Below are 23414 nucleotides of genomic sequence, written 5' to 3'. Positions count from 1 at the left end.
GGGAAAAGCGTCAAGATGAACACCACCGGGGGGCAAGCCCAGTAGCCAACCTTCCCCTAAGCTCCTACGATGTGCATCGGTCAGTTCACCATTACGCTCACAGCGCCCGGAGTCCCATCTTTGACTGCACCACCGGAAGTGAGTGCCCCACTTCCCCCAGTGGTGGGCACAACTTTCTCTGAGCTCTCTATGGTTCCTCCCGGAGTTGGGCATTCCCAGTTCAACGACCTCATTCAATGCGTCCGGGCTATTCAAATCCAGATGCAATAGTTCCAGTATTTTCAGCAGTACCAACAGTATTACTTCTACCAGCAGTATCAACACCAGTTCCCTCCATTACAGCCAAACCAGCAGCCGATCCCACCTCGGCACCCAGGGCCCCATCATGGTCAGAACCCGAATCGCCTTGGGATTAACCGGAACATCAAACGATATCCCCATCAGGGCGAAGAGATCTCACAAACATCGATTCCTATCAGGAGTCAGGTCTCGCCTCATGGGAGGAGAGATGATCAGCACACTCCACCAACCTTACAAGGAAATGTCAGAAGTAGGTCTGTGGATAGTCAACCTAATCCTCCTCGCTACTCACAACGAGAGAATGACGGCTCGTGAGAAGATAACCAGTTGGGGGTTCAATGTGTGAACTCGAGACAAGGCCTCTCCGCCCCTCGTGATACCCAGCCCACAATTCCTCGAGAAACCAGGATCTGCCTCGTGACAGGTGAAAGGGATGGTAGGATCCATCGTATGGACGCCAAATCTGTTGCGGAACGGGTGGGCGAATTTCAAAAATTTCCTACCTACCTTCCAACTGAGAATCGCATTCCCTGATTTTAGAATCAAGATTCAAGGATCTTGCTTGAACCAGAACTGAACCAGATCTGAACCAAAAGATAAGGGAGAGATTATACCTGATCCAGAGAAATAATATCTCCCAAAGTTGGTGTTCACGCCCAAAGAAGACACCAAGATCTGCTCCTACTATAGATGACACAACAACTGTGGAACAGAACCAACAGAGTGCGTCCTACACACTGATTCCTTCACAAGAATCCTCTGGAAACAATGAACACCGAATTGAATCAACCTTTCAACAAAGACTTATATAAGGAACTCTTTCTTGATCTTTCTCTCACTGAGAAATTGAACTGCAGTAGTAGGTGGCGGCTGCTGAAGGAGAAAGCTAGAGAAGAAGATGGCGAATTGCTTTTTCTTCTCTAGGGTTTCTGAGATCCTATCTCAAAGCTACAGAGTGTTCTACAAAATCCCTAGGGTTCGAATTCTTGTAATTCGATTTAGGGTTTCCTCTAGTTGCTTAATGATTAAGAAAAACTCCTAATCATATCAAGAGTTGCCCTTATCCAAATCTGTATTTGGTTTAGGACTCTTCTTAATCTTATATGCAGATTAGATAAGCTTTTGGGCTCATCCTAATCTCAGATCCGCCCCTTGTTAATGACTGATCAAATCAGCCCAGTTCGAAATGGGCTTTAGGCCCAATAAGAATTAAGTGCTCAAAAGTCTTCCAAACTGCTGCCCAGTTGGGCTTCTTTGTATGGTGTGGGACCCAAGCATTGATCTACACACCAGCCACATGGGTTCGACCCAGCCTCTGTTACAAGGCCTAGCCGAATTCACTGGAGAGCCCAGTGAACCCCTTGAGCCCATCACATGGACCCTATGGGCCCAACACTTACACTAAGTGGTCCCTGGGCCAAACCATCTTATAAAAACCTAGGGACTGTGGGCAGGTGCAAGATTAGCCCATCAAGTATTATCCCAAATGGCCTTACACTTAACCTCTCAGCCCATAATGATCAAGCACTGCCCGACAAGAGAGGACCTCTCCCTCGGCTACAAGGAACAGTGTTGCACTCTCTACTCATATGGATCCCAGGAATTAAAACCATTTGCAAACATTTTGAAACCATACATATCTATATATCATATATATAGATTTTGCAAAACAAATTCCAATGATTGAAATCAACTTCCGGTGGTTTGGTTTCCATCAGAGAGAGTGCATCCCCGATCATTACTTTTGTCCGACAAAGGGGCTGATCACGTCACTTTGATCACCCACTCAGATGAATTCTCAGACTGTCCCAACATACCCAGGTTTTGACCCCCACTAAGGATCTCACTGATTGGCATATCAAAGACAGCCCAATCCGACACCTAGTGTAGTACCATAATCGGGTGTAGGGGTCAGGTGTAACTTTCTAGTTTTGCCCATTAATCTCCAAGGTCCAAGGCAATATTGGAAATCTGGTCTGGTTCAAGGGTTCAAGTAATCCCACACTGCGTGTGCCTTGGGTCTCACCTTGGCGGCTGAGACAAGCCACCCCAATAGTTGGTAGCACACCAATGTCAGCCTTGGCAGGATAAATCTCCACAGACTTATCCAATGGCTGTGAACATTTAAAACCAACACAAGTCTCATTAAGTGTCCAATTTTAGGGTCTTACATAGAAGTATACCATACAACATGAATCAAACATGTACTTCATTTATTTACATTAAATATCAAAAGTACATCAGAATTGATTGAAGCTAAGGGCATACAAAAATTGTCCAACAACTCCCACTTGCACTTAGGTCCAATCTGGTACAAGCCGGAGTCCCATACTTTCCACGTGTTTCTCAAATACCTTCTGTGTGAGTGGCTTAGTTAATGGGTCTGCCACATTATCTGTTGATGCTACCTTCTGAATCAGGATGTCCACTCTATCAATGATCTCCCGTAGTACATGGTACTTCCTCTCGATGTGCTTTGATTTCGAGTGGGCCTGAGGCTCCTTAGCTTGGGCGATCGCTCCATTGTTGTCACACAACAATGGGATGGGTGTGTGCTGGATGGAATCACTCCTAATTCGTGAACGAACTTCTTCATCCACATGGCTTCCTTGGCTGCTTCACTTGCGGCAATGTACTCGGCTTCGGTTGTGGGGTCTACCGTGGACCCCTGTTTACTGCTTTTCCAGCAAACAACACATGATCCAATCATGAAAACATACTCAGATGTAGACTTTCTATCATCTGGATCCAACTGGAAATCGGCATCAGTATACCCCAGAATTTGTAGTGAACTACCATCGAATAGCAGACAAAACTCTTTTGTCCTTCAAAGGTATTTGAGTATGTTCTTTACAGCTGTCCAATGCTCCTGCCCTAGGTTGGCCTGGAACCTGCTTACGACACTCACCGCTTGAGCGATGTCAGGGCAAGTGTACAACATGGCATACATGATGCTTCCTACGGCTGAGGCATAGGGAACGTCTTTCATGCCATCAATCTCCTTAGAAGTCTTGGGAGACATCTTCTTGGAGAGAGTGACTCCGTGCCTGAAAGGAACATTTCCTTTCTTGGAGTTCTCCATGCTGTACCTTTTGACAATTTTGTCAATGTAAGCAGCCTGGGATAATCCAATTATCCGCTTCGACCTATTTCTATAGAGTCGAAGACCCAATATATAAGAAGCATCTCCAAGATCTTTCCTGGAGAACTACTACGAAACCCATACCTTGACCAAAGTCAACATTCCTACATCAATCCTAATGAATAGGATATCGTCCACATACAACACCAAAAAGGTGACCTTATCCCCACTAGACTTCCTGTAAACACAGGGCTCATCCGAATTCTGCTCAAAATCAAACGATTTGACGGCAGAGTCAAAACGGATGTTCCAACTCCTAGAAGCCTGCTTAAGTCCATATATGGATCTATTAAGTTTACATACCATGTGTTCCTGACCAGCAGCAATGAAGCCTTGTGGCTGCTGCATGTAGATATCTTCACTAAGATCTCCATTCAGGAATGCGGTTTTGACATCCATTTGCCAAATCTCGTAGTCATGGTATGCTACTATAGCTAGCAGGATCCTAATGGATTTAAGCATGGCCATGGGCGAAAAGGTTTCCTCATAGTCGATGCCTTCTTTCTGATTATACCCTTTCGCTACCAAACGAGCTTTGTAGGTCTCAATCTTGCCATCGGGGCCCTTCTTCCTCTTATAGATCCATTTGCAACCAATTGCTTTTACCCCGGAGGGCGGATCTACTAGAGTCCAGACTCCATTGGCCTCTATCGGGTCCATCTCAGCTCTCATGGCCTCCACCCACTTATGGGAATCTATGTCCAACATAGCTTCCGCGTAAGTCACGGGATCCTCCTCACTAGTCAAGGCTTTCACCAGGTAACTGTCCTAGTCATAACCATAACGGACTGGTGGTCTGGATACCCGGGTGGATCTTCTAGGTTGGTCACTACCTGGAACCTGCAGGACATCTCCCGCTGATCCTGAGCTCTCCTCATCAAGAACTATTTCTTGACGATGAGTGTCCAAGATATAATATGTTTCTAACAACAGGGCATTTCGACTGCAGAACACTTTCTGCTCACTTGGGTCATAGAAAAGATAATCCACTGAATCCTTTGGGTAGCCTATAAATAGGCAATGACTGGTTTTGGATTCCAACTTGTCCGCACTCGTTCTTTTAACGTGCGCAGGACAACCCCAAATCTTCAAGTGTTTGACACTTGGTTTCTTTCCGGTCCACAGTTCGTATGGAGTTTTCGGAACTGATTTGGTTGGAACCCGATTTAGCACGTAAGTTGCAGTCTCTAACGCATATCCCCAAAAGGATGTGGGCAATTCCGAGTATGTGAGAAGTGACCAAACCATGTCTAGCAATGTCCTATTCCTCCTCTCTGAAACACCGTTAAGCTAGGGTGTTGTAGGAGGAGCCAACTGTGAGATAATCCCATTGGCCTTCAAGTAGTCCCTAAATTCGTCAGAGAGATACTTGCCAACTCGATCTGATCGAAGGGCCTTAATTTCTCTCCCTAACTATTTCTCGACCTCTTGTCTGAATTCTTTGAACTTTTCAAAGGATTCAAATTTATGTCTCATTAGGTACACGTAACCATATCGTGAGAAATCATCGGTAAAGGTGATGAAATAAACGTGTTGGTTGCGGGTCCTAACACTTAGGGGACCACATACATCACTATGTATAAGGTCAAGTGTACCTGTACATCTTTCAGGCTTACCGTTAAATGACCGCTTTGTCATCTTGCCTCTAAGCAAGGCTAACAAGTGGAAAGGTTTTCTACGGTTAGAAAACCCAAAGGACCATCCTTTACCAATCTTGTGATTCGGTCAATACCGATGTGGCCAAGTCGGTAATGCCACAGGCACGTGGGAATGACTATGTCATGAGTCCTTTTCTTGGGGATTTCGACCGACGTGGTTTCAGTTAAGTTAGTTTCTAGAGAAGGATGTAGAACATAGAGACCATTCTCCAGTTCCCCGCATGCGATGAATTTGTTGTTCCTTTTGCTAGCAATCACATTACTAAAAGAGACAATATATCCATCCACACATAGTTTAGAAACAGAAATCAAAATTGTTCTTAGATTTTGTACATAAAGACAGTTTTTGATGGGTTTGTCGAAGCCCTCAAAATTAATACTAGTCCCACAATAAAATATTTGCAGTAAAAGTGGTTCTAGGTCGAATCCCACAGGGAGCAAATCAATAATCTCTTAGCCGAATGGGTAATGTAATTGAGTGAGAGAATTTAAATACTAAAATTAAAAGAAAAGAAAATAAATTGTAACTTAAACAAGAGAAAACCAGTCTTACTGAATTCTGGTTCAAGGGTTCGGGTTGAATCGATTGGCCATCGATCCTAGGTACATTTCAGCATTCTTGCTATTCAAGCATTTAACCTTAGATTTATTAGGATAGCCATAATAAACCTTGAGTTTTCCTAACTCAGTTGACCAAACCTAGCATTCGATCAACACTTATCACCACTTAACTGGGTACGATAGCGTCCATATTAAACAGTGATAGCATTAAGATTTGTGAAAACAGTTAAACCAAAATAACAATAATTGAGATAACTGCAATTACTGAATCTTATTCGATCGATTCCTTTAGGTTGAATCATGTTAAAATATTGGTCAAAGGCTGTCACGAACAATTGACCCAAAAAGAAATCAACCTAATTGCTACTTGCACCATTATTCATGACAATTACGGATCACCGAAATCATGGATAGCAGTAGGAATATCAACATTAATTTAGTTTGTCAAACTAATTAACATCAACATCCAATAAAAATATGCACAAGAATCAATGAATACTTGAATTAGAAAGCAAGAAAATAGAGTAACTACAGAATCTCACAATGACACAATCGAACCTCCCCCCTTGAACCAGAAAAAGAAGCTTTGCTACTCATGATCTGCACAATCTCCATGCCTTTCTTCTCCATAGCCGAACTGCTTTCTTGAGCTTCTTGGCCTCTTGATGATCTCTTGGATCTTGGAATGAGTGATGCTAAAGCTGGTTCGCCCCCCTCTTTAAATAACCAAAGGAGAGGGCTGTTTTCCAACTCCTTCTAGGAGATCATCTTACCTTTAGGGAGTCTTGATCTTCTTTGAACTAATCCTATCCTATCTCTTATATAATCCCCAACCTTCTTATCCTTATAGGATTACATTCAAAGTTTAGATCTAATAAGATTCTCTCCCTCTTGGGAGATTACATTCAAATTAGGACTCTAGACTCTTTTATCTGAATTGGGTTTCTCTGCTACTTGGGCTGCTTCCAAGTTCTTCTGCTAGTTGGGTTTCAGCTGTTAAATGGGCCTGGCTACGAACTTGCTCCGACTTCGGGCCCGGTTTCGTACTCCATGCGGACCGAATCAGTCAAAACCCAAAACATAAAACTTGTGGGCCTTTCTTTCTTCTTTCTAATGCTTCTTAAATTGCCCAATTCGGAGCTGGAATTGTGAGTTAGGTCCAGATCGCTGACTGTCGCCGAAACTGTGCAAAATCACCCGAATTGGCCTGTTTCCTTCCAATTGCCTTCTTTATTGCCCTGAATCGAAATACAAGAGTAATGAGTGCATTTAAGTACTAAAGTAGTGTAAAAGGATGAAATTAAGGGAACAAAATAAGGTTCTTCTATGTCTCATCAAATCCCCCCACACTTAAACTTTGCCCGTCCTCGGGCAAGGCAAAAAACAAAAGTAACTAACTATTGATTTTCAATCTTTCTTTTTCTCTACATGAGGCCTGGTTCATTTCATGCTTTAGTTTAGACTTGGTAACCTTCCCTCTTTCATCTCTTTCTCCCTTTCTTCTTATCCAAGAGTGATCGCAAATCACCCTTTCTCATGGTCCCAGGATAAATTGACAGTCAAGGAGACAAACCTTCCCGGCTGAACGGGTACTCATTGCTTTTAACAAACCAATACAGCCAGATTCACTTACCTTTCTTTGTTTCTTAAGCCAAAACAAGGTATGCTTATTGCCATAAGCTTGCTATGTATCACATCTCCACCACTTAGTATGAATTCCTAGGATCTGAAGGTGAGAATGGGGTTGGGGTTCTAGGGTGAGTGCATTTTATACTCCATCTCACCCTTGCTTTTGTTTCTAGATGTGAGTGCATTTTATGCTCCATCTCACATTGCTTTTGTTTCTAGATGTGAGTGCCTTTTATGCTCCATCTCACGTTAGTCACGATTCATTTTTTTTTGCACAAAAATCATAGGGTTTCGCCGCCTGATCCATGAATTCATTGTTCATGGTCTCAATATGCCTAACATAACAAGTTTTAGAATAATCAACTCATGTTTGACAGATAATTATGTGAAAATCAATTATGCATCTTGCCTTTGATCGATTAAAATCATGAGGTACCATATTCAGCCAAGAAAGATTCAGTTAGTCATGCTTGCATCCTATCTTATCTATTCAGCCTAAGCACATGATTCTTGATAAGTTGAAATCATTCAAGGATAAGCTTCCAGGGAGCAGAAATTTCAAGAAGGTAAGGTGTCCCAAATTTCCATCAGATTTTCCTAATCCCCCCATACTTAAGTTATACATTGTCCCCAATGCATGTGATTATGCATAAAGTAGAAGGATTCGGGGGTACTTCCCTGTTCGCTTTTTGAGGTTCCTGCTAAACACAAAAATCAAAACCAAACAAAATAACAAAATTAACTAAACATAATGGGTTGCCTCCCAGAAGCGCAATTGTTTAACGTCGTTATGCTCGACGTCCTCCTTTTGCTCCTTTAATCCAATGAATACCGTGGAATGTCCAATGAGATGTCTACCGTAGAGGGGACATTTGCATCCTTGTGCAACAACTTCAATCGATGCCCATTCACCTTGAAGATCTTACCTGTGTCGAGACTTTTGATCTCTACTGCACCATAGGGAAAAACATTGGTCACAGTAAACGGACCCATCCACCTGGAACGCAGCTTACCTGGCATGAGTTGAAGTCGAGAATTATACAATAAGACCTTTTGTCCAATTTTAAATTGTTTTCTTAAGAGTGCATTGTCATGGAACGATTTGGTCTTTTCTTTGTAGATTCTTGAATTCTCGTATGCCTCTAACCTCAACTCTTCCAGCTCTTGCAACTGGAACTTCCTTTCCTTCGCTGCTTCTTCCATATTCATGTTGCATTGCTTGATTGCCCAATAGGCCATATGTTCAATTTCCACCAGCAAGTGGCAAGATTTGCCTAAAATTAACCTGTAAGGGGACATACCTATTGGGGTTTTGTAAGCTATCCAATATGCCCAGAGAGCATCATCTAGACATATGTTCCAATCCTTCCTTCCTGGATTCACCGTCTTTTCCAACATGGACTTTACCTCTCTATTGGAAATTTCAGTTTGCCCATTAGTTTGGGGATGATAAGTAGTGGCAATTCGGTGATGCACCCCATATCTTCTCAACAAGGCTTCAACTATTCTATTGCAAAAATGAGTCCCTTGATCGCTTATGATGGCTCGAGGAATGCCAAACCTACTGAAGATGTTAGACTTTATAAACCCTACAACACATTTAGAATCATCAGTTTTGGTGGCTTTGGCTTCCACCCATTTTGAGACATAATCGACTGCCAAAAGTATGTAAGAAAAACCACAAGAGGGGGGAAAGGGTCCCATGAAATCAATGCCCCAAACATCAAATATTTCACATATAAGAATGGGGGTTTGGGGCATCTCATTCCTGCGAGATAATGTACCTGTTTGTTGACATCTTTCACAGTTTTTACAAAACAAGTAGGCATCTCTAAATAGGGTGGCCCAATACAACCCACTATCCAAGACTTTTCGAGCAGTCCTCTTTGGCCCAAAATGGTCCCCATAAGCATAATTATTCCAAAACCTTAGAATCAACATCTGCTCCTCCTCAAGGACACATCTCCTAATCATTTGGTCAGAACAAAATTTCCATAGGTAGGGTTCATCCCATACATAATATTTTGCCTCATACCTGATTTTATTCTTTATGAATCTGCTAAGGTCATTAGGCAAAATTCCAATGACCAAGTAATTCACAATGTCAGCATACCATGGAGTCATACCTCTCATGTGGAAAAACTGCTCATCGGGAAACAACTCACAGATGGGAGAGGAGTCCTCGTCTTTCACCAACCTACTTAGGTGATCAGCCACCGAATTTTCAGCTCCCCTTCGATCATTGATTTCTATATCGAACTCTTGGAGCAAGAGTATCCACCTTATTAGCCTCGGTTTCGACTCCTTCTTTGCTAGTAGGTATCTCAAAGCTGCATGGTCAAAAAAAACAATCACTTTAGAGCCAAGCAAATATGACCTAAATTTGTCTAAAGCAAACACAATAGCTAATAGCTCTTTTTCAGTGGTTGTGTAATTGCTTTGTGCAGCATTCAACGTTTTGGAAGCATAGTGAATGACATGGCTCTTCCCATTTATTCACTGCCCTAGAACAACCCCTACTGCATAATTGCTTGCATCAGTCATGATCTCAAAGGGCAAGTTCCAATTGAGTGGTTGAATGATGGGTGCAATGGTTAATAAATTTTTAAGCTTGTTAAATGCTTCCTTGCACTCATCATCAAAATCGAAAGTTACATCTTTTTGCGGCAAATTGGACAATGGCAGGGCAATTTTTGAAAAATCTTTGATGAACCTACGATAAAAGCCTGCATGTCCAAGAAAAGAACAAACCTCCCTAACATTTGTAGGGTAAGGTAAACTCACAATCAAATCAATTTTTGCCTTGTCGACTTCTATTCCTTTGGCTGAAACTACATGTCCCAATACAATACCCTCCACCATAAAATGACATTTTCCATAGTTTAAGACAAGATTTGTTTCCACACACCTATTCAGAGTTTTACTTAAACTATTCAAGCAGTCATCAAACGAATCACCATAAACAGTAAAATCATCCATGAACACTTCAATGCATTTTTCAATAAAATCAGAAAATATGCTCATCATGCATCTTTGAAAAGTGCCTGGAGCGTTACACAAACCAAAGGGCATTCGTCTGTAGGAAAAAGTGCCGAATGGACAAGTAAATGTCATTTTCTCTTGGTCCTCCTATGCAATAACAATCTGATAATACCCAGAGAATCCATCGAGAAAACAGAAGAAAGCCTTACCTGCCAGCCTCTCTAGCATCTGATCAATGAAGGGTAGGGGAAAATGGTCCTTTCGAGTGGCCAAGTTGAGTTTTCGAAAATCTATTACCATTCGCCAGCCACCTTGTACCCTCATGGGAATTAGTTCATTATTTTTATTTTTAACTACAGTCATCCCAGTTTCTTAGGCACAACATGAATAGGACTTACCCATTTGCTGTATGAAATTGGATAAGTTATCCCTTCATCTAACAGTTTAAGCACCTCTTTCATTACCGGGTTGAGTTTCCTTTATGGTTCTCTAACCGGTTTGGCATCATCAACCCATTCTACGACTTCGTCAGGAAAAACGACATCTTTACTCTTGAGGAGCCTGAGCCATGGGGTCATTATGCTCTCCTTCGAGAGTTGAGGCTCGGGCACTGAGGCACCCTCGGGCTTGCGAGGCGGGGCTCCCTCGTCCTGGTCTTCGTCTAGGTCAACGATTGGAGGTTGGGGACGGACCTCCTCCTCCGGGAGCCCGACGAGAATTTTACGAGGCCTTCCTCTTCTTCCCCCTTTAGACGCTCTTCAGAAGGTTTTCTGCATCGACACCTGTCATAGCTGCTGCAAGAGAAAAAGGAAGAAGTTAGTCACAAACCGAAGTGAGTATAAAATAAGAAAAAGTAATATGAGCGCCGAGGTGGAGGCCTACTAGGAGGACTCAGCCCAGCTCGTACAAGCTTCTCCTCGGCCAATAAGTCTTTCATTTCCAGGCCGAGGTCCCTCCAAGAATTAACAACCGCCCTAGTCTCAGCATCTAGCCTCACCACGGGGTCCTTGATGGCCACTCGCTAGTGAGTCGGGAATGGCCACCCCTCAGAGTTCCGGACGAAAAAGTACCTCCTCTTCCAGGCCGGTACTTTGTTCGGGCTGCCGAACGGGATTTTGAACCCGGGGCAGGGGAAAATGTAATAACTCTGTCGGGTATCCCCGTGCAAGCAAGTGGAGTTCTTCTTGATCGAGCAGATCGAACTAAAGGCGTCTAAGGAAAGAGGTCGATTATACTTGTGGAACAAAGAGATCATGACAACTATGGTTTGAATGGAGTTCGGGTGTAACTGGTCGATGGTAATGTAAAAAAACTTAATAATCTCTATGATGAAAGGGTGGAGCGGGAAGCACAACCCAGCTACGAGTTGCTCCTCAAAAACCGTGAGCTCATGGTGACCATGAACCCAAGGGTACTAACCCAAAGGAATACTAAAAGTAAGGGTGTCGGGAAGACGATAACGGGCTACCATGGATAGTAATCTGTCCGAGGTCATCATGGAAGGGCCAAAGTCATCCAGATCCCGACCCCGGGAAGATGGGACCCCCTCTCTAGAGGTCGGTCCCTCTACCCGAGCTTCAGGTTCCTCAGGCCGAGATGGCCCAGCGTCGGGTAAAGGTGTTTCTCCTAAGAGGTGAAGGGAGGAACTCTCCATCGAAGAGCTGACCTCACCGGCGAGAGACGAGGACTGCACCTCGGCACCCTCGGGCTCACTAGAATCACTAAGTAGCCTATATATACTAGCACTAGACATACTGGAACAGGAAAAGGAAAGGAGAACAAACTAAAGAAGATGAACTCACAAAAAGGACGAAAACAACCTCAGACACAAAGGAAAGAGTGGCGAGCTGAAAGACTCCGACGCGACCTCAGGAGAAATCAATCACAAGATTTTTGGCGAAGAAAAGGGGCCCTTTGGTCCCCTATTTATAGTTTACCGCATTGCGATCAATGGCTGAGATCTCTACGATCCAACGGCTCCCATGAAAACTGGTTGCATGATACCCGAGGACAAAATCGGTTGAGCGCGCTCTTTGACGTCCGCAGAATCTATAAACAGTGTAACGTCTGCGCATGCCCAGGACGCGACCTGGGTCATCTCGTGGTTGAGCCAGGTGGCTGAACAGGCTTGACCAACGGTTCGCTCTCCAAATTGACTAGACCTTGCGCCAAATCCTCCTAGACCCTTCATGAACTCTTCGCACTGAGTTGGGACCCTTGGCACGAGGAGTGGGTGGCAATTGATGAAGGGTGATTTGACACGACCTAACAGGAAGGGGACACGTAGGCACGATCTTATTGAAGGATGACAACTCAGCCAGGCAAGCCCAGTTCGCAATATTCGTAGTTCAGGTATCCAACCACCTCGGCCCAAAACCCGCCTTGGCGTAGAGGCACCTCGGCATCCAAACTAGGTCAAGACTAAAGAATCAAAGTTTCAGCTCGGAGCTAGCGAGTTGAAGTGTTGTCCAATAGATCCCAAATCTCTTGGGGTCACAATGAACCAACAGATCCTGAAACTCCCGAGATCACAATAAGATTTCATCCCGGTTCCACCTGAATCGGGGGTAGACGATAAGCCTCATCCACGTACTGCTCTCCTTCAAAAACGGAACCGACCTTATCTCTACAGCCCGGAGAACCAAGAGCTCTTTCGTAAAGCCCACGGCTACTCCAATATATAAAGATTCGAAATCTCCAGGAAAAGGTATACGTGATTACTCTACTCACTAGCACTCAAGCTCTCAAGCATTCAGCTCGCATTCACAGCATAATTACTGACATAAGCATCGGAGCGACCTCGTCGGATTAGCTACCCCAGGTTGTCTGATACACTATGTTGACATGGCTGAAATCAACATAGTAAAAATGAACTATAATAGGATGCATTATAGGTGAAGCTGAGGTGACTGATTTCCAGTTGAACATGTTTGGTTGTTGTGTGGGTTAATGCATGACTGGGATGTTGGTTGGTGTGGTAATACTCATCTGGTTGCACAAATGAACTGAAAGACGCCATCGCTGCCAGCATTTCAAGAGGAAAGCTGATTTCCTACGGTGCTCTCTCCGCCAACAGGATCTCCTGCCTACCTCACTCCGGGAGGTCGTACTACACTCATAATTGCTACAAGGCTAGAGGACCTGTCCATCCATACACCAGAGGGTGATCTTTCAGGCGATAGCTTTTTAACCGTTTCGGGTTACACGATCCTCATGTCGCCTTCCATCATCTGGGTTTGTTTTCTTTTACCTACGGTTTTATTTATTTTTAGCTGCTGAATAATTTAGGGCTTGATTCAGTTCCTAAACATTGAATAGAATAACAACGATGGGGAGAGAGAGAGGGTATGTAAGGCAATTCGAATAGCTCATCTCAAGGGGAAGGCATTAGCATGTTTAAGTAAAGGATAAGATTTTTTTTAAGAAGCATATTAACCTTTCTTTAAATTCATATGGGCAGTGCTTTATTACACCATTTCTAAATGTATAATTAATTTCTTTCAAAAACATATTACTGTGATCCACAATTAATTTCTCCCTATTTGTGACAAATACTCTTTATATGAAAACACCAGAACACCCCTTACAATTGTTAGAATTAACTACTATAAGGAGTATTTATCACAGTGGGGAGTATAAAAATCTCACACTTTAAGAACTTTTTTCTTACACTCATTTGCAGGGGCCACCCTGCTAGTTAGATATTACAGGGCAGGACATAGCCCGCCTTGCCATAAACCCAAGATACAAATCTCTCAACCTAAGCCTCTCAGCCCAACCCATAGGGAAAATACAAAAAAATTACCTAACTCTTAAACTGGGCAAACCTATAAGATCTTCAAAACTTAACTTTCTTACCTGATCTGGGGTATGTGAAATGGCATTGAAACTGGTGAATCCTTCCAACAACCCGCCCATTTTAGCTAAGCAATCTGCTGGTCTATTCACTTCATGGTACATATGCTTTAACGAGAAGTTGTAGAAGTCAAGGAGCCTTTTAATTTCAACTACATAGTAATGAATACTCCATCGAATAACGGTTGAGTTGAAAAGGCTTACCATTGTAGAGTTATCACATTCAATCTCAATATTAAGACAACCATGGTTAATACAAATCTTAACTCCATCCCGAAGAACCTTTATTTCTACTTGAAGGGAAGTGCAAAAACCATAAGGGATTGCGAAGGCTTTGATAAATCTGCCCTCCTCATCATGAATCAGACCTCCCCCACTTCCTATACTTGGGTTTCCTCAACAAACACCATCGGTATTTAGTTTAACTTTTTCACGTGAAGGAGCTTGCCACATTACCCATTTGTAGAGTTTTGGTTTGATGGGATTGGGGGGAATTGGGAAACCTATCCTCCACCAATCATTTGCGTCTTTAGTAGTGGGCAATTTAATAACTTTATCAATTTTAACCAACCAATTTATGATACGTTGGATTATCTGGCTCGCGGGGATAGACTTACCATCGTAGATTCTTCTACACCTTTCCACCCAGATTTCCCAAAGGATCACCAAAGGCAGCACCCTAAGAACTTGGTTACAATGGGAGTTAATGCTGCAAATACTCCACCAATCTAGGATATGATCTCTGATGTGTTGTGTGGAGTGAATTAGAATGCCAAATTTTTCTACAAATGATTTTTCGTTAGCATCTCTGTAACACCTATATTTAGAGGCTAGCATTACCCCTTTTTGTTTGATAGCCATGTCCACTAGGATTGCTTTATTAAGAAAATGCCACATAAACATGGAGATCTTGGTGGGCATACCTGAATTTCAAACATTCCTTGACCAATTTACTTGAGTACCTTGTGAACGGATGAGATTCCAAGCAGATCCAACTGTGAAGTTTCCACTATTTGCACAAGTCCAAACTCGCATGTCATTTGCTTATGAAATTACAACCTCAGAGTTTATAGCAATTTCTTGGATGTTCTGATTAACATTGAAAAATCTGGGAAATTCCATGATCCATGATCCATCCTCGGTAATGACATCGCAGATTTTAAAATCAATTATATCCTCCAGAATTATTAAGTCCGATAGGAGACCCTTGCCAGTCCAATTGTGGTACCAAAAAGAAACATTTCCTCGGCCCACAATCCATTTGCTATTCATTGTAGTCTGATCACTAACTTCACATATTTATTTCTAGAATTTTGATGAAGACACATGATTTGATATGAGGCCAGGAGATCTATCATTCAGATATCTTGAATGAAAGAAATTTGCCCAACTAGAGTTATTTTGGATTAGCTTGAAACAAGCTTTCATTCGAAAAGCTTTGATGATCTCAAATAAAGACCTGATCCCCAATCCACTCTCCTCTACAGGTTTGCAGATTCTTTCCCAATTTATCCAGTGGTGCTTTGGCCCGTACTCAAAGTCTCCCCACAAAAATTGGGCAAAGATTTTGTGAATACTATGAATTACTTTCTTAGGGGGACTTTTTGTACTCAGAATATGAATGGTCATGCTTTGAAGCACACTCCAAATAAGAGTAAGCTTGCCTCCAGGAGTTAGTAATTTTGTTTTTCAGCCTTCTAACCTCTTTCTTATTTTGCCAATTAGAGGATCAAAGACAGGAGATACTGTTACAAAGACTATCGTGTCATCTACAAAAAGCTATGAGAGATTTGAACAGTATCTCCTGGCATTTTAAAAAACTCTATATAACCATTGTGATATATTTTGTTGAGCCTTCTACTCAAAACTTCTTCAACAATTATAAATAAGCTAGGAGATAGTGGATCACCTTGCCACAAACCTCTTGAAGATTTGAAATAGCTCATTAGGGAGCCATTGATCAAGACACATAACCAGTAGTTACAAACTCCAAGTTTAATTAGTTCAATCCAAGAGTCATTGAACCCAAAATTTCAAAGAGTTTTGAAAAGGAAATTCCAGTTAAGGAAATTCCAGTTAAGGAAATTTCAAAGAATTTCAAAGAGTTTCAAAGAGTTTTGAAAAGGAAATCCAAGTTTAACTAGTGCAATCCATATTTGATTTATGATTGTTGAAAATCAAAATTATTATTTTCAGATCTTTCATGAATTAATTCTTGAATTGAAAATCAATTTCGGACCATTTTGGACTAGATTGGACCAAAACTGTTTGGACCGAATCTAGGGTTCGAAGGGGACTGTTTTTCAGTCCAATTTTCTCACACTTGCTGTTCCGAATCTGATGTTCAATTGTAGGGATTAATTCGACCCACCTGTAAAGCCCAGTTTTAAATGGTTAAAACTACAAAAGCCCACTATTGTGAGAAAAGTTGTATGGGCCGAACTGCTAACTGCGATTCAGCCCATATACCTAGTCAACATTAATTGTTAATGTTATGGATTTTAAATGGGCTGTTAAATGGGCATTACAGCAGTTAATTGATTGGATCAATTCTTCCTTTACATGTGATGTTTGGATGTTTGATATGTTGCGACCATGGGCCATAAGCACTTGGCCCGTGATGACTCGTTAGTGACTCTTGCGCACACCATGGCTGAATGCACATCATTGCCATGGTGTCCCTTAAGGTCATTGGATGACCCCTCCTTGCTTGGTGGGCCCCACAACCCTGAAAAGGGATACCTATGAAACCCCTAGCCGATTAAGGCCCACCAGAAATCTGACTTTATGAAAGTCAATGGGAGCCACTTTGGTTTGACCTAAAATTAGAACTAGGGCGTAATTTAGTTCCCTCCAGCAAATATGAGTGCATGTAATAGGGAGATCCATATGACGGACTCTCTAAAGGCTTTCCGTCATTAGCACAATGATGGGTCCTTCAGTAATGAGGAAACGCACCATTAAATTGGGCTATCCATTTGTTGTTGGATCTGTTAGTGTTTCATAAGATGATAGGGGCATCATAGACCAATGTGGGAGGGGCTTCACCAGAAAATGGGAACTCTCTCACGGTACCTTGGCGTAACCTGAATATGATGGGTGAGCACTCACTGGACAGAAAGATTTACCTGAAAATGGCTCTGAACCTTGTCTGACAGAGGCCAAAGGGAAACTCATTCAATGAGTGGATATGATCCGTCACAGAAAGGTGGTGGGGTTATGTAGCTGAAACAGTTGGCTTCACGCACCCCATGTGATTTCCCACATTTCCAAGAGACATTTCGTCGTCTTCGTCACTGAGAAATGAGGGAAATCTCAGAGATGAACAAATGGGAACGAAACATAGATTAAAAACCATATCTATGTAGGAAACATGAATCAAACTAAGGTTGTGGACTAACGTCTTTGTTGTTTTATAAAAAAATGGCAAACAGTCAATTCACAAAGCTTCTAGACGATAACAAGCTTAAGGGCCCAAACTATGCTGACTGGTACAAAAATCTTATGCTAGTCCTAACTTCTGAAAAGTTAGATAAGGTAGTAAAAAATCCTGCCCCAGAGCGTCCAGGTGATAGGGCTTCTGAGGCCCGTAGGAGGGACTACCAAGATTGGGAGGATAAGAACTCCCTAGCCCGCTGCTTTGTCATTGCCTCACTAGACAACTCAATACAGAGGCAGTTCGATCAGATCGAACTAGCCAAGGACATATTGGACAGTCTAAGGACAACGTATGAAGAGCAGAACCGTTCTACTCGATAGAAGGTCCTGAAATTGTTCATGACCGCACAGATGTCCAAAGGGCAGAAAGTTCATGATCATTGTCTTCAGATGATGGGCTACGTTAACGAACTCGAAGCTCTTGGATCCGGGCTAGATCTTGGCACGCAAGTGGATGCCATCCTGAATTCTTTTCCCTCTTCTTTCAATGCGTTCACAATGAACCACAACATGAATAAGCTGAATGTCAGCATCCAGGAACTCAGCAATATGTTGCAGAGGGCCGAGGATCTACTCAAGAAGGATGAGCCTGTGGTTATGCTTGCTGAATCTAACAAATCAGGCAAGAAAAAGAGAAAAGGCAAAGAAGCCTCAGAAGAAAACTATCAAGCCTAAGAAGCAGAAGAAGAACAAGGCATCTGATGTCTGTCACTTCTACAAGCAGACCGGCCACTAGAAGAGGAACTGTCCTGCCTACCTGGAATCTAAGAAAGGTAACGTCAAAACTTGTGTCATAGAAACTAATATGTTAGTTACTTCTGTGTCCTGGTGTGTTGACTCTGGGGCTTCAACTCATGCGTATAACTCACTGCAGGGGTTCAAAGTTAGCAGAAGATTGAGTGAAGGCGAAGTGACACTATTCTTGGGAACGACTGCAAGTGTTGCAGCTGCGGAAATAGGAACCATAGAATTAGTTTTTAGAGGATTGCTTGTACTTAAAGATTGTCTTTATGTACAGAACTTGAGAAGAAATTTAATTTCTATTTCTAAACTGTGTGCTGATGAATATACTGTTTATTTTAGTAATATGATTACTGTTAAACGGAATAACAAATTCATCGCATGCGGGGAACTGGAGAACGGTCTCTATGTTCTACATCCTTCTCTAGAAACTAACTTAACCGAAACTACGTCGGTCGAAAATCCCAAGAAAAGGAATCGTGATACAGTAAATCCTGCATGCCTCTAGCATTACCGACTTGGCCACATCGGTGTTGACTGAATCACAAGGCTAGTAAAGGATGGTCCTTTGGATTTTCTAACCGTAGAAAATCTTCCCGCTTGTGAGCCTTGCCTTCAAGGTAAGATGACTAAGCGGCCATTTGACAGTAAGCCTGAAAGATCTGCAGGCACACTTGACCTAATACATACTGATGTATGTGGTCCCCTAAGTGTTAGGACACAGAATCAACACGTGTATTTCATCACCTTTACAAATGATTTTTCACGATATGGTTACGTGTACCTAATGAGACACAAGTCTGAATCTTTTGAAAAGTTCAAAGAGTTCAGACAGGAAGTCGAGAAACAGTTAGGGAGAGAAATTAAGGCCCTTCGATCAGATCGAGGTGGCGAGTATCTCTCTGACGAATTCAGGGACTGTTTGAAGGACAACGGGATAGTGTCACAATTAGCTCCTCCTGCCACACCTCAACTCAACGGTGTTTCAGAGAGGAGGAATATGACCTTGTTGGACATGGTCCGGTCACTTCTCGTACGCTCAGAATTACCCACATCCTTTAGGGGATATGCATTAGAGATTGCTATCTACGTGTTGAATCGGGTTCCAACCAAATCAGTTTCGAAAACTCCATATGAACTATGGACCGGAAGGAAGCCAAGTGTAAGACACTTGAAGATTTGGGGTTGTCCTGCACACGTTAAAAAAACAAGTTAGGACAAGTTGGAGTCCAAAACCAGCCGTTGCCTATTTATAGGCTACCTAAAAGAGTCAGTGGGTTATCTATTCTATGACCCAAGCGAGCAGAAAGTGTTCTGCAGTCAAAACGCCCAATTCTTAGAAATCGAATACATCCTGGACACTCATCGTTAGGAAATAATTCTTGATAAGGAGAGCTCAGGAGTAGTGGGAGATGTTCCACAAGTTCCAGGTGGTAACCAACCTAGAAGATCCACTCAGGTATCCAGACCACCAGTCCGATATGGTTATGACCAAGATAGTTACCTGGTGGAAGCCTTGACTAGTGAGGAGGATCCCGTAACTTACGCGGAAGCTATGTTAGACATAGATTCCCAGAAGTGGGTGGAGGCCATGAGAGCTGAGATGGACTCGATGGAGACCAATGGAGTCTGGACTCTAGTAGATCTGCCCTCCGGGGTAAAAGCAATTGGTTGCAAATGGATCTACAAGAGGAAGAAGGGCCCCGATGGCAGGATTGAGACCTACAAAATTCGTTTAGTGGCAAAAGGGTATACTCAGAAAGAAGGCATCGATTATGAGGAAACGTTTTTGCCCGTGGCCATGCTTAAATCCATTAGGATCCTGCTAGCTGTAGCAGCATACCATGACTACGAGATTTGGCAAATGGATGTCAAAACCGCGTTCCTGAATGGAGATCTTGGTGAAGATATCTACATGCAGCAGCCGCAAGGCTTCATTGCTGCTGGTCAGGAACACATGGTATGTAAACTTAATAGATCCATATATGGACTTAAGCAAGCTTCTAGGAGTTGGAACATCCACTTTGATTCTGCAATCAAAACGTTTGACTTTGAGCTGAATCCGGATGAGCCCTGTGTTTACAAGAAGTCCAGTGGGGATAAGATCACCTTTTTGGTGTTGTACGTGGACGATATCATACTCATTGGGAATGATGTAGGAATGTTGACTTCGGTCAAGGTATGGCTATCACAGTAGTTCTCCATGAAAGATCTTGGAGAAGCTTCATACATACTAGGTCTTCGACTCTATAGAGATAGATCGAAGCGGATAATTGGATTATCCCAAGCTGCTTACATTGACAAAATTGTCAAAAGATATAGCATGGAGAACTCCAAGAAAGGAAACGTTCCTTTCAGGCATGGAGTCACTCTCTCCAAGAAGATGTCTCCAAAAACATCTGAGGAGATTGAGAGCATGAGAGATGTTCCCTATGCCTCAGCTGTAGGGAGCATCATGTATGCCATGTTGTGCACTCGCCCAGACATTGCTCAGGCGGTGAGTGTGGTAAGCAGATTCCAGGCCAACCCAGGGCAGGAGCATTGGACTGCTATGAAGAACATACTCAAATACCTTCGAAGGACAAAAGAGTTTTGTTTGCTATTCGATGGTAGTTCACTACAAGTTCTAGGGTATACTGATGCCGATTTCCAATCGGATCCAAATGATAGAAAGTCTATGTCTGGGTATGTTTTCATGATAGGATCGTGTGTTGTTTGCTGGAAAAGCAGCAAATAGGGGTCCACTGCAGATTCCAACCGAGGCTGAGTCCATTGCCGCAAGTGAAGCTGCCAAGGAAGCCGTGTGGATGAAGAAATTCATACACGAATTGGGAGTGATTCCGTCTAGCACATCACCCATCCCTTTGTTGTGTGACAACAATGGAGCGATCGCCCAGGCTAAAGAGCCTCGGGCCCACTCGAGGTTAAAGCACATCGAGAGGAAGTACCACATACTACGGGAGATCGTTGGTAGAGGGGACATCCTAATTCAAAAGGTAGCATCAGCGGATAATGTGGTAGACCCATTGACTAAGCCACTGACACAAAAGGTGTTTGAAAAACACGTGGAAAGTATGGGACTCCGGCTTGTACCAGATTAGACCTAAGTGCAAGTGGGAGTTGTTAGACAGTTTTGTATGCCCTTTGCTTTAATCCGATTTGATGTACTTTTGACATTTAGTGTAAATAAATAAAGTGCATGTTTGATTCATGTTGTTTGGTATAATTCTGTGTAAGACCCTAAAACTGGACACTCATAGAGACTCGTGTTAGCTTTAAATGTTCACAGCCATTGGATAAGTCTGGGGAGATTTATCCTGCCAAGGCTGATACTGGTGTGCCACCAAGTGTTGGGATGGCCTGTCTCGGCCACCAGGGTAAGACCCAAGGCACATGCAGTATGGGATTACTCGAATCCTTGAACCGGACCAGATTTCCATTATTGCTCTAGACCTTGGAGACAGATGGGCAAAACTGGAAAGTTACACCTGACCCCTAAACTCGATTATGATACTTCACTAGGTGTTGGATCAGGCTGTCTTTGATATGCCAATCAGGGAGATCCTTAGCGGGGATCAAAACCTAGGTATGTTGGGACAGTCTGAGAATTCATCTGAGTGGGTCATCATAGTGACAAGATCAGCCCCTTTGTCGGACAAAGGTAATGATCGGGAATGCACTTACTCTGATGGAAACCAAACTGCCAGCGGTTGTTTTCAATCGTTGGAATTTTGTTTTGAAAAAATAATATATATATATATGTATATGTACGGTTTTGAAATGTTTGCAAATGGTTTTAATTCCTGGGATCCATGTGAGTGGAGAGTGTGGCACTGTTCCTTGCAGCCGAGGGAGAGGTCCTCTCTTATCGGGCAGTGCTTGATCGTTAAGGGCTGAGAGGTTAAGTGTAAGACCATTTAGGATAATACCTGATGGGCTAATCTTGCACCTGCCCACAGTCCCTGGGTTTTTATAAGATGGCTTGGCCCATGGACCACTTAATGTAAGTGTTGGGCCCATAAGGTCCATGTGATGAGCTCAGGGGTTTACTGAGTTTTTCAGTGAATTTGGCTGGGCCTTGTAACAAAGGCTGGGCCGAACCCATATGGCTGGTGTGTAGATCAATGCTTGGGTCCCACGCCAAACAAAGAAACCCAACTAGGCAGCAGATTGGAAACCAGTTAAGCACTGAACACTTAATGGGCCAAAAGCCCATTTCGAGCTGGGCTGATATGATCACCCATCCATGGGGCGGATCTGAGATTAATGTTAGCAAAAGGATAGGGCCTTTTAACCTTATCCACTCTGGGAGACCAAATTCAAATGAGATTTGAATCTGGTAACCTACTGATAAGAACAGGAGTAAGTTAACTTAATCTACAGATAGGATTAAGATCATCCCCTATCCAAATATTGATTTGGATTGGGATAACTCCTAATTAGGAGGTTTCTTAATCAAGAAGAAAGGAGGAAAAACCCTAAGAGAAAAACATTAGATTTCGAACAAGGGGTTTTTGAGAAAGCAAGAAAGCTTCCTGCGAATTGAGATCAGATCTCATACACACTCCAAAGAGAAGAGAGGCAATTCAGCTATCTTCGTCCTTGGAGTTCTCCTCCAGCCGCCGCCATTCCTTCTTACAAGATTCGATCTTTGAAGAAGAAAGAAGTCAAGAAATCAGTTCTTGACATCAGTCTTGCAGAAAATACTGAAAAAGATTCGGTGTTTAGAGTTTCCAGAGGATTCTTGCGAAGGATCCAATGTGTAGGACGCACTCTGCTGGTTCCGTTCCACCCACAGCTGTGTCATCTTCAGTAGGAGTGGATCTTGGTGTCTTCTTTGGGCGTGAACACCAACTTTGGGAGATACTGCTTCTCCGGATCAAGTATATTCCTCCCTTTTCTTTTTGGTTCAGATCTGGTTTGATTATGGTTCAAGTAGGATCCTTGAATATTGTATTCTAAATTTAGAGAATATGATTCCTAGTTGGAAGAAGGTAGGAAAATTTTTGAAATTCGCCCACCCATTCCGCAACCTTCTTGGCATCCATTAGATGGATCCTACCATTCTTTCAGTACAAGCCAGAGAAATCTAATAGAAGGTTTGACTT

General features: G+C 42.8%; 1 protein-coding gene across 5 annotated transcripts in view; it reads left to right on the top strand.

Annotated features, from left to right (window-relative positions):
* The window catches only part of LOC148803709 (uncharacterized), a 73406-nt gene that overhangs the window by 12162 nt on the left and 37830 nt on the right, over positions 1–23414 (top strand). For 2 of the 5 annotated variants that reach the window (XR_016079233.1, XR_016079234.1), the window contains one exon: positions 13301–13725. The exons of 1 other annotated variant lie outside the window; for it this stretch is intronic. The gene's annotated coding sequence lies outside the window, so the exon portion shown is untranslated. Of the gene's footprint in view, positions 1–13166; positions 13726–23414 lie in introns of those variants that run through there. 2 more of the 5 variants (XR_016079224.1, XR_016079229.1) reach the window with 2 other exon arrangements.

This window comes from Nelumbo nucifera, chromosome 1 (genome assembly GCF_055504915.1).
Source record: "Nelumbo nucifera cultivar China Antique chromosome 1, China Antique-T2T, whole genome shotgun sequence".
Lineage (NCBI taxonomy): Eukaryota > Viridiplantae > Streptophyta > Magnoliopsida > Proteales > Nelumbonaceae > Nelumbo > Nelumbo nucifera.
This window is presented reverse-complemented; position numbering and strand designations above follow the sequence as displayed.